Source organism: Vicugna pacos, chromosome 3, assembly GCF_048564905.1.
Source record: "Vicugna pacos chromosome 3, VicPac4, whole genome shotgun sequence".
Classification (NCBI taxonomy): Eukaryota; Metazoa; Chordata; class Mammalia; order Artiodactyla; family Camelidae; genus Vicugna; species Vicugna pacos.
This window is the reverse complement of record NC_132989.1, coordinates 91,304,342-91,324,584: the sequence shown is the minus strand read 5'-3', so window position 1 is coordinate 91,324,584 and position 20,243 is coordinate 91,304,342.

Here is a 20,243-nt window from a genome sequence, read left to right as displayed (position 1 = left end):
AAAACCAAATTTTAAAAAGCACACATATAGTAGAATGTAAAACTTTCAACACTGACTAGAGACACACAGTGAAAACATTTTTGAGGAAAAAGATCCACTAGCCCGGCTTCTTATATCAGCAATGGCTTTTGCCAGCAACTTGCCCACTGGCACCTATAGATTTCTGCATGTGTTTGTTTCACTATGTATCTCTCCCCTTAGTTGTCAACTTACATACACATCATCTTTCTGTCTATGTCATACTAAAAAGGACAAAATGAACCTCATAGTCAACACTGAGTATCAAGTTATATGATCTACTGCAGACAGTACAGAAATAATCTGATAACTGTCTTATTTATCCCAACCCATGACATTTACATTGGAGTATCTACATTCTTATATCAGAACTTTAGTGTAAGTGGCAGAACATTTTAAATTTCTCTTTCTAAAACTGTTGAAATTTCAAACAATCAGGAAGGAAGTTATCTTTTTAATTGCACAGAACTCTGCATATATTCTTCTCCAATATACCACCCAGAATTTCTCCTGGAATGGTTTTTCTTTGTCTGAAATCTCATTCTTTGAAATAAAGTAAACTGTTTTCCAGTTTCTGATTGTAAGTCCTCACAGATGTAATTACCTGATAGTTATCCAGAAGAGAAATCTCCCTTCTAGGTCATGTAATCCTTCAACCTCTAACTTTTCTTTTAGTCATTCTCTTCCTTCTGGAGGCCCACATTCAGACCATCAGGCACAAGGCTTGTGCTTCCTTCTAGAGGTCTGCCAACAAAAATATATCAAGGTTTTATTATAGGCATGAGCTGAAAAATGCATACTAGCCCTTCGTCCAGTTAGAGGTTTAGTTCAGACCAATGTAAAGAGGCAAGAATATGGAGAACAGTGTTCTCACTATTTCTGGGCTTGTTATATTTGAGGAGATCAATGTAAATCATTCCATGATCAGTTTATGCCTGGGAGGGGCCACTATTATATCTTAGAATTTTTTTCCCTCTTATCAGAACTTCTCATAAGGCATTAGAAGGCAATCCCCTTTCTCATGCATAAGGAGGAAAGAGTGAGGGCTACATGCCACATCATTCTACCTTGGATAATTTTCTTCCCATTGTTTCTCACCCACCAGGAGAGAAACTTCACCTTCTATGTTTTTTTGCAAATTTCATCACCATTCCAACTATAACTTTTAAGAGATTGTTAGCAAGAATGTTAAATATCCATGCTTTATGGACAAATTTTCTTTCTTTTTCTCTCCACTATGGAGCCTGCAATCCACTGGACTCTAGTTAATTCATGTCGGTCTGAATTAACTGGTTTACCAGCTGTCAGAGATGGATTTATCTCAAAGCTGCCTCTGGAAAGTTCCTGTGCTGTAGTTCAGAGTGCAGGCTCTGGTTTCCTGTCTGTTTGGGACACTTTCCTGATGGCAAGGCCACCCAAGACGGGACTGTGGTCGCTAGCCCTAAAAGAGGTGGAGTCAGAATGAGCCAATTCCTCAAACTGCCAATTTAAACAATGGCATGATTTTACATGCCAAAAATCTATTTGTACACAATCAGGAAGAGAATAGAAAAGGAAACTATACTAAGAATATTTTCTGCTGAGTTTGAATCCATGCCTGTCCATGTTTGTTTGTGCTCTTTATCCCTCCATTAACTTTTAGAGCATTAACTATTTGAGGAAAGAACAGAATTTTAAAATACTAGATACACAATCTATCCTGATGTACTACTTAGCATATGATTAAGTGCAAATTGTCACTCTAGTTTAAAAATGAAAAGCAGTCTCTCTGTGTGAATAGCACAGTCCTATCTAACTAAAGGAGAAGAAAAAAACGTTTTACATTTCTTTGAAATAATTTTTTCCCTTAGGTTTTAGTCTTTTTAACTCAATCCCACAATTTTTTTTTGAAGTATGGTCAGTTTACAATGTTGTGTCAATTTCTGATATACAGCATAAAGTTTCAGTCATACATCTACATAGATATATTCATTTTCATATTCTTTTTCATTATAGGTTGCTACAAGATATTGAATATAGTTCCCTGTGCTATACAGAAGAAACTTGTTGTTTATCTATTTTATATATAGTAGTTAGTATCTGCAAATCTCAAACTCCCAATTTATCCCTTCCCACCCTCTTTCCCCCTGGTAACCATAAGTTTGTTTTCTATGTCTGTGAATCTGTTTCTGTTTTGTAAATAAGTTAATTTGTGTCTTTTTTTTTTTTTTCGATTCCACCTATGAGTGATATGTGGTATTTTTCTTTCTCTTTCTGGCTTACTTCACTTAGAATGATAGTCTCCAGGTCCATCTATTTTGCTAAAAATGGCATTATTTTATTTTTGTTTTATGATTGAATAGTATTCCATTGTATAAATATATCACAACTTCTTTATCTAGTCATCTGTCCATGGACATTTAGGTTGTTTTCATGTCTTGGCTATTGTATATAGTGCTTCTGTGAACACTGGGATACATGTATCTTTTCGACTTAGAGTTCCCTAAATCTGATCAAGGAAGTGAAAGACATATATGGAGAACTACAAAACATTGATTAAGGAAATTAAGTATGATTTAAAGAAATATAAAAATATCCCATGCTCTTGGATTGGAAGAATTAATATTGTTAAAATGGCCATATTACCCAAAGCATTGGTTTTTAACCAATAGTGTGTATGTATATGTGTGTATGAAAGCTCAATTACATTAGTACAGATCGATTGAGCTCTCTCCTCCTGAGTACAATGTTATTTCTATATAATGGAGGTAATAAAACTAAACAGAATATAATTAGTAAAATTCAGCACTTTCAGTAGTAATAGAAACAGACTCAATTTGGAGAAAATATTTAGACATTTAAAGATGTGCACAAATATATGAAAACAGGAATTTGGGCCCATATGAAGCAAAAGATCTTGAAAAATGAAGGACAATCTAAAGGAAAAATGTAAAATTTTGGTACTGACCGAGATAATCTTATGAGTTTATGAAGTAGTTAATTATACTACCCTACTACTAAACTCAGAGAAATTGTCAATCATTGCAATTTCAAATATTTTCACCACTTTGTCTGAAAGTCCCATCGATTTTTACCCTCTTCTTTTTCTCCCTCTTTGCTTTTTTACCTTTAGTTCATTTCTAAGAGAAGTAATTTCTAAATCTATCTCAAATTAGTAGCTCTGAAGAAGTTAACCAGTTCTTAAAGACATAATGCTGAAGAACACAAGTTTTTAAAATTTAAGAGGCAGTCAGTGCTAGAAGACAACATTGCCCATAGACCCTGGGCCTTGAACTTTAGAAGCCCTTGCTAGTTTTCTCCCAGCTATTGCCCTCTCCATGGGCTTGTGGTCTGCAGGGTCAAGGGGGTACACCCACCTCTACCTCCCTTAATCTAGACCATTCACTGAGTATCTGGAAGCCTGGAATTCTCTTCCCTAAAGCATCAGTTTCATCAGGGCCTGTGCACATCTCTTCAACAAGTCTCCCAAGGGGAGACTACATCCCTGGTGTGTACATGCTTCAGTCCAAAGAGTGGCTAAGTGGTGGTTGTTGCCTGGGTGTGCATAGAGCTTAGATATGCAGACTGGAGTGTCTATACATGTGTGCGTGAAGCCTGTCACAGTGCAAAAGAGATGGGATGTTAAGAGGAAGAGGGAAAGCCAGTAGTCAGGGGAATAGAATATGGACAGCTCTTGATTCAGGCACTGAGTGCCAAGGAGAAAATATTAGGAGGTTGAACCTGACCCTCCAGACTGTCATGAAGGTAAGAAAGAAGAACAGTTTAATTTTATTTAGCAGTTTGTTCACTTGATTTACAACTTTTAAATATTTAAACATATGGTATATGCAAGTTTGATATTTTAATGTTTTTTGGAGGGGGAGATAATTAGGTTTATTTGTTTATTTATTTTAATGGAGATACTGGGGATTGAACCCAGGACCTGGTGCATGCAAAGTACACACCCTACCTGTGAAAATTAAATTTTATTATAATTTATAATGAATGTTATGGCATGTCATTTTACTATTGTGTGAAAAATAATTGGCTGAAATCAAAATACAGCACTTCTTTTGAAAGATACATAATGGAAACCAAGAAAAGGAAGAGATATTTCATGATATATGAGGACACAAAAACCCACAGTCATTTAATTTTAGTTTCTTTAACATCTGATGGTTAAAATCCCTGTCAATAATGTTGCTGTTATAGTATGCATAATTGTAGTGTTTATTTCATTCTTACCCCAGTCTTAACCACTGTTAGGAGTAGGCCTATGGGAGCTGTGTACCAGAATGGCAAGGACTTTGTTTCCTTCATTGCTCTGTCACAATGCCTGGAACAGTGTTGGTTCATGGAAGACATTTGTGATGGTTAATTTTATGTGTCAATTGGACTGGGATCAGGGATGCCAAGATAGGTAAAATATTTCTGAATATGTCCGTGACGGTGTCTCCAGAAGAGATTAGCACTTGAATCAATAAACTAAGAAGAGATCACCCTTACAGATGCAGGTGGGCATCATCCAATCTGGTGGGAGCCTGAATAGAAAATAGAGGTGGAGGAAGGACAGATTTGCTCTTTTCGCTTGAGCTGGGAAATAAAAATACATCTTCTCCTGCCCTTAGACATCAATACCCCTAGATTTTGGGACTTCAGACTCAGACTGGGACTTATGCTACTGGCTCCCCTAGTGCTCAGGCCTAAGAATTTGGACTGAAGCTACACTGCCAACTTTCCTTGTCCTCTAGCTTGCAGATGGCAGATCATGAGACTTCTCAGCGTCTGTAACAGCAAGAGCCAATGGCTCATAATAAATTTCTTTCTATATATTTATATATCTATGTTATATTCTACTGGTTCAGTTTCTCTAGGGAACCTTGACTAATACATTCATTACGTATTTGTTAATGAATGAGTAGATCTATTAAAACATGGGAAGAGAGGCTGGTTGCAGGGAATAAACCAACAGTATATGGAAAAAAATAGCAACAGTTTGTGGTACAAATTTAGATAAAGTAAAAAACATACTTCAAGGCCTAGGCTGAGACAGTGGATGGTAAAGGAAGGTTAAATGAGGGTATTGATCATGAATGTATGTGCCACACATCCAGGTAGCTAAGAAGATAAAATTGGCAGGATTTGATAACTTTTCTGCTTAGAGGAAAAGACTGGAGGTCTGCCTCTGTAACCTGGACTGTGATAATTCCCAGGTTCTTTGCTCCCATGACCTGGCAAACTGACATAGAAACTACTAGAACCAAATGATAATAATAAAAGTTAACATTTATTGAGCACTTACTTTGCACTAAATGCTGTGGTAAGTTTGTTGAACACATGATTTATTATTCTTTACTGCAACCTAAATATGGTTGATACTATAATTAACAGCATTTTACAAATGAGGAAACAGGCTTATCAAGACCTGACCAAGATCCTGAAACTTCTGAATCTCTTTGTACTCAGAATAAAATAGGTGAAAAGAAAAGTTTGCTTTCCTAATTCTTATATTCTACATTTTTATATATGGCAATTTTTTTTAAAGGTAAGATGGTTGTGGGCAAAACAGTTTGGAGAAACTAGAAGCTAAGAGTCCATTTGTTAGTTACAAAGACTTGGGGAAATTATACGGAAGCCCTTGGCTTGAATGGTAGCTACAAGAATTAAACGTAAGGAATTATCACGAAAGGAGAACCACCAAGATTTGTTTGACTGTGCAAGATTTAAAAACCCAAACAGAAAAGACAACCCAAAATATAAAGCTTAGAGAACCATGATGAGGTTACCATAGGCAGTAGAGAGGTTAAGTAGAGAAGCTCATTGACTGAGGTGAGTGGTGAATTGCTGTGTATTTATTTTTCCATGACTCCAAGGAAACTATTCAAAGATTAATAGTCATTATGAGAAAGCTAGTGGTCTTTCCTATAATCAGATTTTTTTCTATTTGTTTTGAAACTGACCTCAATAAAGATGTTACATTGTCTTCTGGCTTGTGGTGTTTCTAACAGGAAGTCTATGATTACTCTTAATTTTTCTCCCAGTATTTAACATCTCTATTTTTCTTTGATGGCTTTAAGAATGTTTCTCTTTATAACTGGTTTTCCTCAGTTTGACTATTGTGTACTTTGATGTGACTTCCCTTGTGTTTATTCCACTTTTTGCTTTTGATTGTTATTTTTGGATCTTGGTTCATAGTTTTCATTAAACTTGGAAATATTTCAGAAAGCATTTTTTAAAATATCTTTAGTGCCGTCCTTTTTTTCTGGGACTCAAAATACATATATGTTTTTGTATACAATATGTTTTGCATACAATATTGTGCCATAGGTCACTGAGGGTTTGTTAAATTTTTTTCTGTCTTTTTTGGTCTCTGCTTCAGTTCGGAGAGTTTTTACTGTGATGCCTTCAAGTTTATTGATATTTCCCTCAGTGAGGTATAAGCTATTTTTTATTTTAGACATTGTATTCTTTTACAATAATTTAAAAAATAATTCTAGTTCCATTTGTTTTCTCTTTTGTATTTTCCTTTTACTCTCCACATATACTTACGTTTTTCTTTAAATCTTTGAGCATATTTTTAATCAATGTTTTCAAGTTCTTGTCTGATGATGACATTATCTCAGTGATTTCTGGGCTTGTTTCTATTGTATAATTTTCTCCTTCTTGTGGGTCATATTTTCCTGCTTCTTTACATGCCTAATTATTTTATATTGGATGATGTACATTGTAATGTGCTGTATTGTGGAGGATCTGGATTTTATTATCCTTATCTAAAGAGTATTAATGTTTTCAGGGTATGCATTAAAGTCACTTGTGAAGTGATCTGACATTTTTAAGCTAGCCTTAAGCCTTTTAAGGTTATGTCTAAATTAGTTTTACTACTATGGTACATGTCTACTGGGGTCACTACTGAGTGTCACAAGTCTTCAATGAGGTCTTCCCACTCTAGCTACGCAGAAGTCAGATATCTTCCAACCTGGTATAAGTTCTGGAAATTGTTCAGTGTATAGATCCCTGGTAGTTCTTTGCCTCGTTGCATGGAGTGTCACCCTATATATGCACACCTTAGTATCTGCCAATAGATTAAAGGAAAGTCCTATGAAGGTTTCCAGAGTGCTTTTTTTGTATAGTCTCTTCTCTCATTTGCTCTGATCCACCAATTCCAGCTGCCTCAGGCTCTTTGAACTCTAAACTTGGTCTCTTTAACTCAGAGTTGTAGGAATGTACAATGTTCTTGCATCAGATGACCCCATATTGTTAAACTGTCATTTACATTACAATTTCAATGCTATCCCAATCAAAATTCCAGAAGCCTGTTTTGTAAATATTGACGAGCAGACTCTAAAATTTATATGGAAATGCAAAAGCGGTAAAAGAGCCAAAATACTTCTGAGTAAAGGAAGAAGAGAATTTATTATAAAGCTATAGTAATCAAGACTGTGGTATTGGCATTAGCATAAGGAATATATATGTGTATATATATATACACATATATATCTCCAATAATAAAACCATCTATATTCAATAATGGAACCACCTATATTTGATCAATTAATTTTGGGGTTTTCTCAGTTGGGTTGTGTACATAACTCATCTTTAATGTGTTCCATAGATACTACCAGTTTTGTAGCGCTTAGTCTATAGTAGAGCCTTTAAACAGTACAAAAAAAAAAGACACTTACTCCAGATTTCTGACTGTTTTCTGCTAACAACATTCCCTAACAATATGCTCACTGACATTCCTTTCTAGAGGCACTAAGTATAATAGCGAAGAAAATGCAGAGTTTGCAGAACATTCTATTTTTGTGGAAGGCAAATGATTAGAGGTCCAAGTCATGTCATTTTCCCTGGACTGACATTTTGCTCTGAATTGCATCTAAACTACCAGTGAGAAAGTGGTGAACTTTATACATTCTGTGGTCACTCTGTCACCCACATGAGCCCAAATATGATTTCTGTCAGCTCTTGCAATTCTTTCAGTTACGTCTGTTTTCACTTTCCCTTTGGCAACTTTCTATCCTGAGTCATATTGACCTCTGTCTGCCCTGAAACAAGGAGGGATCCAACTTTGTTGTTTGGGCTCTGGCTGTGATCATGTAGGGAGGGAGAAGTGACATACATCATAAGGCCCAGTCTGCAACCTCCCTGAAGCATCTCCTATATACAGGAGGTCACCCACCAACATCTTTGTATTCTATCTTCCTTAGGCCATCATTTTTATGTTGCTATGGGAAGAAGGGACAAATAAATGTTTCTTGGTAGAGCCTGAATGATCAATGGTTTCCTGATACTCTCTTAGGCCTTTAGAGTATGTGTGCTCTCCAATTAGGGAGAAGAGTTTATAGCCTGGCATTTGACCAAATTCTTTATACTGTAGATCTAATGACCAGCTCCAGGATGCTCTATGAAATATCAGTATCTTGTCATCATATGTATTTGCTTCTCCATCTGGCCAAGCCTTCTGAAGGATTTAGCTAGGTCACCAGCTGTTCCAACTATGCTGTCAAACCACCATGGCTTAAATAAACAAAGGCTTTTTTTCTTTCCTTTTGAAAATGAATTTTTTGAGGGAAAGAAGATGACAAAGTTAGCTAAATCGCTAAACTTATTTGTCTCTTTATTCATCCCATATGCTTGAAAGAAAAAATGGAAGTTGGTTGGTCTTGGGATCTGAATTCACAAAATCACAACCATTCTCTCCTTTAACAAATGTTTCCCAAGTTTTCCAAGCAAACTTCTATTGCCTTCTTCTGAAGGATCATGCTCCAATCTGCACAGAGGCCAGAAAACAAGCAGCTGACTAGGAGGGAGATTTTCAAAGAGAAATCTCTGCCCAGCTCACAGGAAACAGCCTGTGAACTGTTTCCAAACCAAGACTACCAAAGAAGACATTTGCCAGCTACTTGTGGTCCCCTGGTGCCCAGAATTCTCAAGGTCTCTCCCTCATAGCTGACTAAATGCACAATAAAACCTCTGAATATTCCAGGGGCAGGTTTTGGCATGCACAGTGTAGTGTATGAAATAGAAACAGAAAGGAAAACAATGTAAAAACATAGGATATTCCAAACTAACTAGAAAATATTGCATAGATGTGAACAGTTTGTATTGGGATGTAAAATAAAGCCTATTAGCTGTACTTGAGACACATTTAGGTTGCAAATGAAACATAAGTAAGGGAGTCCAAAGGTTAATCTTTCAGGACAATGTATATTGGAGAGTCTTTAGGTAGAGATTGTATCTTTATGGGTGTGAGGTGAAGGTCAAAGAGAAGTAATACACATAAGAGAAACATTATAGAAAAAAGAGCCCAAAGTACTTGAGGGTTCACTTGGATATAGTTTGAGAGGATGAGTCAAAAAAGATTTAGGTACTGAGCAAGTGCAACAGGCAATGCTGTTTTTACTGGACTCTCCTCTAATTTAGCTTCTGGAATACATGAATGAAAGTTTGTAGATATTTGCCTAAAAACTGTGTAGCTTTGAGTTTCCATCAAATTAGTATTTTAATGTAGACTGTTATACTACGTTATATGATAGTTAACATTCCTAAGAAACCTTATGTTTTGAAAATAGTAACATTGAGAAGGAGGAAAAGGAGTATAGAGATTCCATTCTTTAAACAGCTGGTATTTCTATATTTACTTTTTTATTTTCTTTTTCCATTAATCTGCATATATATGCATATATATAAACAGCTGATATTTCTATATTTACTTTTTTATTTGCTTTTTCCATTAATCTGCATATATATACTTAATTCCCTTCTTATCCAGTTTAGATCCCATAATGATTACTGTAATCACTCCTCTTCATACACTCCTAATTCTGCTGCTTTTCTCTTCTGTCATCATATTCACAGGCAAACTCCAATCTTGGTTAAATCCAACTGTCTGCATTCTCTGCCTCTGGCTGAAGTTGGAAATGGCTGGATGAAAACCCAGAACCCTGCTACAGTTCCCAAACACTACATGGCACTACTACAATTTCCCCTAGTAAGTTCATTCTCCCTCTCTTCAAGACTACTTTTCACACCTTCTCTTCTCCAATCTCCAGCTTCCCTTTCCATCAAATTACTCTGATGCCTTTTCTTCTCATTTCACTAATAACATAGGGATAAGCCAAATAGACTTTCCTCAACTTTTTACCACCAAAATTTACAAAATTATCTGCATCTATGCCAGTGCATTGCTACTTCTCTCCTATTACAACGGATGAATTGTCTGTTCTCCCAACTGTGGCCAATACATCACTTGTACACTTGATGCCATCCTTTTATTCAAGGACTCTGCTCTTGGAGTTATTCCTTCTTGCTTCTGTACTATCAGTTTTCTCTCTCTATGATATTATTCTCAACGGCATACAGACATTGCTGTACTATATTTCATGTTTAAGAAAGCAAACAAACCAAGTCAATCTAAACACATAAACAAAACAAAACAAAACCCAAAAGCTTGACCCCTTGTGCCCTTCCAGCTACTGTTCTATTTCTCTGCTTCATGGTTCTGACAAAGGTGTTAGAACTCATTGTTTATCCTCTTTCTCCAGTTTCTCACTTCATATCTCTTCTCAACTCATTTCAATTAGAACTTTATTCCCAATAGAAATCTCATTTTTCAGGGTCATTAATAAACATCATGTTGCAAAACCTGATGGTCTAGTCACAGTCATCTTACTTGAATTTTTAGTGGCAGTTGATAGACTTTTTCATTATTTTGGGAACATGTCTTGAAATGCTTTCTTCTCTTGGCTTCTGGGACACTACACTCTATTCCTATATCCCTGACTACACCATTTTTTCTATGGGATCCTATTAAAGTAGTGCTTCTAATTGTTAGTCCTCAAAAATCTCAGTGTGAACTCTCTAGTAACCCCAGTTAGTTCCCTGCTGCCCAGTTGATTCCCACATTTCTATTTCTAGGTCTGATCATTTTTATGGTTCTTATTCTAAGACATATAACTGCTTATATAATATCTCCACCTAATTGAATATTAGGTACCTTTGGCTTAACATTAGCAAAATCAAATTCTCTGTATTTTATTCCCACAAGTCTGTTCTTCCGATTTTCCTCATCTCAGGAAATGACTCCACATTTACTCTGCTGTTCAGACCCCAAAATTGGGACTTAGCCTCTCTATCTCACACCTACATAATTTATTAGCATAGCCAGCCAGCTCTACTTCCAACATATATCCTAAATCCAATCTCTCTCACCATCTCCATGACTACCACTAGTGGAGTCAGCTTTGTGTTCATTTGTAAACAGTATACTTAGAGCTAGCTGACTGTAGAATGTTACATTTTTCTAATTTTCTTTGCAAGACTGTATCCATCTATTTATTTTAGTCTCATTTCTGTTTCAGAGTTAGATGATATCTCCAAGAGCTGTCACAGGTGAAAATTTTGAAGTTTAAAACTATTAAGGCCAATCTTAGCTACCCAGGGCTTTTAGTTGTTAGGAGAAAAAAGTAAGAAATGCTTCCCCATCACATTTTAAGGACCTCAGTCAATTCATGTGGTGATGAATGTTCATGAATGTTTTAGTGATTAGTGATTAATATTGTTTGGTAGCAAAATGGTCTTAAGCCACATAGTGGGAGATTCGAGTGCTAAATGACAGAAATTCTAATTCCGTTCCTGCCAAGCAGGCAAGTCACTTAACCTTTGTATATTTTTCCTTCCATGCCCTGGGAACAGTAACTGTCCTTTATTACACAGAACTGTGGTGCAGATAGATGAATATGTGGAAATGTTCTGTACTTTATAAAGGAAAGAAGAAATTTTAAAACCTCAATTTCCTGAAACACAACTAAAGGTTACCCAGCTATTCATTTATTTATATTATTTTCCCTTCTTTTTTATTAAAACTTATATAATAAATATGAAAAACTTTATAACAGAAAGAATAAACTTAGGTTGAAAATAAAGGAAATCTTCAATCACTTTGCAGTCTTTCTGCATTCCTCCTCACGATGGGTGGACCACTCATGATATCATACTACTACTAACTGTACATGCAAGAGCGTTTTTCCCATGGGCAAGGCACTATGCTGAGTGTTTTACAGAACTGCCTGTAATTGTCTTTCTTTAAAGCACTTATAGTCATAATACTTATGTTTTGTCAAATATTCTCCTCGTACTACAGTGAAAATCGATGCCCAGCATGTTTCACTATTGATAATTTATCTGCAAAGAGTTGAAGCAAAATGGACTAATTGGTGAACTCTTAGTTAATAGAAAAAAATTGACAGCAATGGATATAAGGAATTCTCGGAGAATTCGGATTAGTTGAGATTTCATTTTATTTCTGCATTGGTCTATGTAGGTCACCTGGAAATTTCCAGACTATTAAATATTCTTGGCTGAGGTTATGTATTATTGGTGTTTCACAGATTTCCAAGGAGAAAATTTTAGAGTTGATAATTTCTGCATTAAGTGACAAAATTCTGATCTACTTAAGTACTATTTAATATATTTATTTCAGTTACTTTTCATTTACTCTCACGCTTTACTTTTTACATTTTTATGAACTTTTTGTAATAGCTTATTTTACAAAAAATTACAAAAACAGGAATAGTCACAACCAGTATGAACTTCCACCTTCCTATTTCCCAACATCAAGTGTTTTGCTTTTGCTGTGTAAGGAAATATTTCTTTGGCATTCTTGACCACTCTTGGCCTCCTTTTAATGGCCTATGTGCTTTTCTAAATGCATAAATCAATCTGCTGTCTTTTATCACATGCTCTTACTCTATGATTTCTTTTTCCTTTTTTAAACTGAAATATAGTCAGGTTACAATGTTGTGTTAATTTCTGGTGTACAGCATAATGTTTCAGTCATACATATACATACATATATTCCTTTTCATATTCTTTTTCATTATAGGTTACTACAAGATATTGAATATATTTCCCTGTGCAATGTAGAAGAAGCATGTTATGTGTTTTATATATAGTAGTTAGTATCTGCAAAACTCAAACTCCCAATTTATCCCTTCCCACTCCTTTCCCCCCAGGAACCATAAGTTTGTTTTCTATGTCTGTGTATCTGTTTCTGTTTTGTAAATAAGTTCATTTGTGTCTTTTTTTTTTTTTTAAGATTCCACCTATGAGTGATATAATATGGTATTTTTCTCTCTTTCTGGCTTACTTCACTTAGAATGATGATCTCCGGGTCCATCTAAGTTGCTGCAAATGGCATTATTTTATTCTATTTTATGAATAGTATTCAACTATATAAATATACCACAACTTCTGTATCTGGTCATCTGTCAATGGACATTTAGGTTGTTTCCATGTCTTGGCTATTGTATATAATGCTGCTATGAACATTGAGGTGTATGGATCTTTCAAATTAGAATTCCCTCTGGATATATGCCCAGGAGTGAGATTGCTGGATCATATTTTAAGTCTATTTTTAGTCTTTTGAGGACTCTCCATACTGTTTTCCATTTGGCTGCATGAAACTACATTCCCACAAAACTGTAGGAGGTTCCCTTTCTCCATACCCTCTCCAGCATTTATTATTTGTGGACTTTTGAGTGATGACCATTCTGATGGTGTGAGATGATACCTCACTGTAGTTTTGATTTGCATTTCTCTGATAATTAGTGATACTGAACATTTTTTCATGTGCCTATTGGCCATTTGTATGTCTTCACTGGAGAATTGCTTGTTTAGGTTTTCTGCCCTTTTTTGGATTGGATTGTTGTTTTGTTGTTGTTGTTGTTGTTGTTGTTGTTAAGTTGTATAAGCTGTTTGTAGATTCTTTGAAATTAAGCCTTTTTCAGTCACATCATTTGCAAATATTTCCTCCCATTCCATAGGTTGTTGTTTTGTTTTGCTTATGGTTTCCTTTGCTGTACAAAAACTTATAAGTTTAATTAGGTCTCATTTGTTTATTTTTACTCTTATTTCTACTGCCAGGGTAGACTTCTCTAGGTGAACATTGCTGACATTTATGTCAGAAAATATTTTGCCTATGTTTTCTCCTAGGAGGTTTATAGTGTCTTGTCTTATATTTAAGTCTTTAAGCCATTTTGAATTTATTTTTGTGCATGGTGGGAAGGAATGTTCTAACTTCATTGTTTTACACGCGGCTGTCCAATTTTCCCAACACCACTTGCTGAAGAGACTGTTTTTTCTCCATTGTGTATTCTTGCCTCCTTTGTGGAAGATTAATTGACCAGAAATTGGTGGGTTTATTTCTGGGCTCTCTATTCTTTTCCATTGATCTATATGTCTGTTTTTAATACCAATACCACACTGTTTTGATTACTGTAGCTCTGTAGTATTGTCTGAAATCTCGGAGAGTTACTCCTCCAGCTTCATTCTTTTTCTTCAGTATTGCTTTGGCAATTCTGGGTCTTTTGTGATTCCATATAAATTTTAGGATTATTTGTTCTAGTTCTGTGAAAGATATTCTAAGTAATTTGATAGAGATCACATTAAATCTGCAGATTGCTTTGGGTAGTATGGTTATATTAACATTATTAACTCTTCCAATCCAAGAGCACGGGATATCTTTCCATTTCTTTAAATCATCTTTAATTTATTTAATCAATATTTTGTAGTTCTTCATGTATAAGTCTTTACCTCCTTGATCAGGTTTATTCCTAAATATTTTAATTTTTGGAAGCAATTTTAAAAGAGACTGTTTCTTTACTTTCTTTTTCTGATATTCCATTGTTAGTGAAAAGAAATGCGACTGACTTCTCTATGCTAATCTTGTAGCCTGCTACCTTGCCAAATTCTCTTATCAACTCTAGAAGTTTTTGTGTGGAGCCTTTAGAGTCTTCTATATATAGTATCATGTCATCCACATATAGTGACAATTTTACTTCTTCTCTTCCAGTTTTAATCCCTTTTATTTCTTTTTCTTGTCTGATTGCTATGGCCTAGGACTTCCAATAGTATGTTGAATAGAAGTGGTGAGCGTGGGCATCCTTGTCTTGTTCCAGATTTTAGCAGGAAGGCTTTCAACTTTTCACCATTGAGTTTTATGTTGGCTGTGGGTTTGTCATAAATAGATTTTATTATGTTGGATATGTTCCCTCTATACTCACTTTGGTTAAATTTTGATCATAAATGGGTGTTGAATTTTATCAAATGCTTTTCTTGCATTTATTCAGATACTCATGTGATTTTGTCCTTTTTTTTGTTGATGTGATGTATCACATTGATTGATTTGTGTACACCAAACCATCCTTGTGTCCCTGGGATGAATCCAACTTGATCATAGTGTATGATCTTTTTATGTGTTGTTGGATTCTATTTGCTAATATTTGGTGAGAATTTTTGCATCCATGTTCATCAATAATATTAGCCCATAATTTTCTTTTTTGGTAATGTCTTTGTCTGGTTTTGGTATCAGGGTGATGGTGGCTTCATGGAATGAGTTTGGAGGTATTCTCTCCTCTTCAGTCTTTTGGAAGATTTTGAGAAGAATCGATATGAGCTCTTCTTCATATGTTTGATAGAATTCCCCAGTGAAGCCATCTGGTCCTGGACTTTTGTTTGCAGGGAGGTTTTTTTTATTGCTGATTCTATTTCACTTCTAGTGATCAGTCTTTTCAAATGATCTATATCTTCTTGATTCAGTTTTGGTGGACTGTATGTTTCTAGAAACTTGTCCATTTCTTGTAGGTTGTCCAATTTGTGGCCATATAATTGTTCATAATATTGTCTTATGTTTTTTGTATTTCTGTGCTGTTGGTTGTAATTTTTCTATTTTCATTTCTTGTTTTGTTTGCATCCTCTCTCTTTCCTTTTTGGTGAGCCTGGCCAGAGGTTTGTTGATTTTTTTTTTTTTTTTTACTCTTTCAAAAAAAACCAGCTCTTGGTTTGATTGTTATTTTTTTTTAATCTCTATTTTATTTCCTCCTAATCTTTATTATTTATTTCCATCTGCTGACTTTAGGTTTTGTTTGTTCTTCTTTTGCTAATTCTTTTAGGTAGTAGGTTAGGTTGTTTATTTGAGATTGTTCTTATTTTTGGAGAAATACCTGTATCACTGTGAACTTGCCTCTTAGGACTGTCATTGTTGCATCCCACAGATTTTTGTCTGATTGTGTTTTCATTGTCATTTGTCTCAAACTGTTTTTTAATTTCCCCTTTGATTTCATTGTTGACCCATTGTTTTTTTAGTAGCATGTTGTTTACTCTCCATCATTCATTTTTTCTCTCTTTTTTTTTTTCCTGTGGTTGATTTCTAGTTTCATGCCATTGTGGCCAGAAAAGATACTTGAAATAATTCCTATCCTCTTAAATTTGTTGAGACGTCTTTTGTGTCTAAGTATGTCGTCTATCATAGAGAATGTTCCAGTGCACTTGTAACGAATGTATATTCTGTTTTATGGAGATGTAATGTCCTAAAAATATCAACGAAATCTAATTGTTCTATTGTGTCATTTAGTATCTCCATTGTCTTATTGATTTTCTTTCTGGAATATTTGTCCAATGATGTTAGTGGGATGTTAAAGTGTCCTACTATTACTGTATTCCCATCAGTTTCTCCCTTTATGTCTGTTAGTATTTATTTATATATATATATATATATATATATATATATATACATATATATAGGTATATATATATTTATATATATATATATATATATATATATATATATATATATATATATATATACATATATATATATATATATAGGTGCTCCTATATTGGGTGCATATATTTTAATGAGTGTAATATCCTCCTCTTATATTGCTCCTTTGATCAATATATAGTGTCCTTCTTTATCTTTCTTTATGGCCTTTGTTTTAAAGTCTATTTTGTCTAATATGAGTATTGCTACCTCTACTTTCTTGTTATTTCCATTCGCATGAAATAATTTTTTCTATCCTCTCACTTTCAATCTATGTGTGTCCTTTACCTTAAAGTGGGTCTTGTGTAGGCAGCATATTGTAGGCTCTTGTTTTATTATCCAATCTGCCACTCTATGTCTTGATTGGAGCATTAAGTCCATTGACATTTATGGTAATTATTGATAGATGTGTGTTTTTTGCTGTTTTAAACTTTGTTTTCCAGTTGATTTTATATTTCTTCTTTACTTTTTTCTTTTTCTTTTTGTTTTTCCTTTTGTGATTTGATATTTTCTTTTGTATTAGCTTAGTTTCTTTTCTTCTTGGTTTCTGTGATTCTATTATATGCTTCTGATTTTTGGTTACCTTGTTCTTCAAGTATGCTAACCCATTACTTTATCTATTTACTTTAGACTGGTAATCATATAGGCTCAAACACATCCTAAGAAGAATGAAAAGAAAATCTACATTTTCTTGCTCCCCTCTCCCACATTTTATGAATTTTATTTCCTCTTTTATATCTTAATGCTTATTCTCTTGCAATTCACTGTAGTTATCGCATTTCCAGTTATGGTTTTCTCTTTTCTATATCTTTCTGCTTCTTTTCTACTTAGAAAAGAACTTTCAATATTTCTTTTATGATAGGTTTAATATTGCTGTATTCTTTTAGTTTTTGCTTGTTTGAGAAATTCTTCATATGATGTTTTATTTTATGTTGGTTGACTTATTTTGTCATATATTCCTGCACCACAACATGATAGGCAATCATATTATTTCCACCTCTCTCACATTGCTATTTGAAATTTATACTGGGTCTGCTTTCAAAGAGGAAGTTTAGTATAGCAAATGTCTATTAAAGCAGAACAATTAAAGATTAAAAATGAAGTGCCATGTGCAATCCTTATACAGATACAATATTTGATCAGAGTCTAGGAATAAAATTGCTCCCATTCTTGAAACTAAATTTAGCTTTATGCCATTCAACAATTAAGTCATGAAAGGGAACATGAGGGAATTTTTGGCCTTGATGTCTGATAAAATGAGGCATCTCAGGTCACCAAGTGGGATTTACCTTTTCCTTCAGCTCAGTTGGCAGAAAATAATAATAAATTGGTAAAGATTTTTTATAATTAAAGATACATTACAAGAGCCAAAATGTGATTTGATGTGGCACAGGAAGACAAGAGTCTGTTTCCATATTGCAAAAAAAAAAAAATGAGAAATAGGTACTAGAGGGAAAGTCAATGGTACGACTGGACAATCATTTGTTCTAAAGAGATTGTGGTTGTGATTTATGAAACCAATCAACATTCTCAGCAGAAAAGCTGCTAACTTGGACTGAAGCAGAAAGAGACAGGACAAAATGGAGGAAAGGCTGTCAGACTTCTGAAATTCTACAGGACAGACCAATAGAGCTATTTAGCTTCAAACATACTTTAGCCTTCAAGAAAAGAAAGAATGACCCTGAAGTTGGCTCAGAAGTTGGCGGGCTGCCATTGCCATCACAACTCTGACAGCATAGGCCAAGGGAAAGGGATTGTCTCCTCCTTGGTTCCACAGGACAGAACTGCTGCCCTGGGCCACAGGGATGGGGCTGCTGCCCAGAGAGAGTGACACTGCCACCACCATGAGAAGACACAGCAAAAAGGGGGCCATCGGCAAGCCAAGGAGAGAGGCCTCAGAAGAGATCAAACCTACTGACACCTTGATCTTGGACTTCTAGCTTCTAGAACTGTGAGAAAATAAATGTCTGTGGTTTAAGACACCTAGTATATATATACATTTTTTTTCTTATGGCAGCCCTAGCAAAATTATACAGTAGGTTTCAATCAGGCGAGTAACCTGATTAAGTTTGTATTTCTCCAGTTTTCTCTGGCTGCCTCAACGTCTTCTTTGACTTTGGATTTTCAATACTGGCAATGTGCCCTCTAAATATGAGAAAGAGAAAAGCAGCTCCTGATATCCCAGCTGACATCTACAGCTAGAACTCAGGGTTGTTAGGAGCTGGCTCACAGCTGGATCGTGTTCTCCTGTTGGACACACACATTCTCACAAAATACCAAACTTGGACAAGGTCATTCTGAGACCTTGATAAAATGAGGCAAAACAAAGCTCCTTTATAATTTTGTGTACGTTTAGACAAAAACCATCACTGTGCAGCCCACAAAATACCAGCTATCCCCCTCTCCCAGATAACATAAGTGACTGCTGCTTCTTTTCCAACTACAGATTTATTATCCTCCTTCTATTAAGCCCTTTCCATAGGTAAGATTTGTTAGATCCCCAGCCATAGAATTATTCCTGCTTTTTGACAACACCCAATCTAGAGCTAATCCCCTTCCTTGGACCACCTCCAAAATCACTGATGGTGTGCTTTCTCCCTCACTGCCATGAGTAATAGACCCAATTTGTTGACCTGGGTTTCTTTCGCTGGAGGTAATTGACAGATATTACTGCAAAAGTACATCAAGTACAAGGATATTCACTGCAGCAATGTTCATAAAGCAAAATATTGTAAAATGAACTAAAGGCCCCTCAGCTGGGGACTAATGTAATAAATCCCAGTACCCTCTTTGTAGTGGAATATCATGTAGGTGTTTAAAAGAATGAAGTAAATCTGTATGTGCTGATATAGAAAAATCTCTAAGTTATCAAGTAATAAAGCCAAATGCAGAAAAATGTGGATATTATGATTCAGTTTTAGTAAGTAATTAGGTGCTTCAAATAATCATATACATTATAGCATTTTACTGGTCCCAGAACCCTTACAGTGTTCTCATTTTTGTGCATTATACATTATTAATACTTACCATTAAAAATTTAATTGAAAATTATAAAAATATTTATTATTTCATTTAAAATGAGAATATTAAACCCAATACATGTTTACATACATATTTTATGAAAAATAATTATTTTTCCAGAGAAAAAATAAATTAGTGAGAAGTGTTATTATTTTACATTCTTGTAAATTTTGTTAATATCTGTCTTAAGAAGACAAGTGGATTCATATATCTGCTTTTGCATTAAATTTGTTGCAACATAACATTGTTTTTGAAATATTAGAAGAAAACTTGGTCCTGTAGAGATGTGTAGCTAGAAAAAGGGAAGAATATTTTAATAACTATTTCAGATAATTATGGTATTCTTCTTTGATGTCATTCTAAAACTCGACAAATTTATCCTATATGTTACATTAAAATCTACCAGTCTGTTTCTCACTTTGAGTATATATTCTATCCATGCACTATTCTGTCATAATCAAGCATTGGTCATTTGGAAAATATTCACTGTGTTACACAGATCTTTCAATTGTTGGCATGTTTTATACAATACAAAAATTTCTATATTCATTAACATCAACACCGATCTCATCAGAAATTCTTTAAACATTGGGAAGCTGTCATGCTGATAGTGGCAGATGCGTAT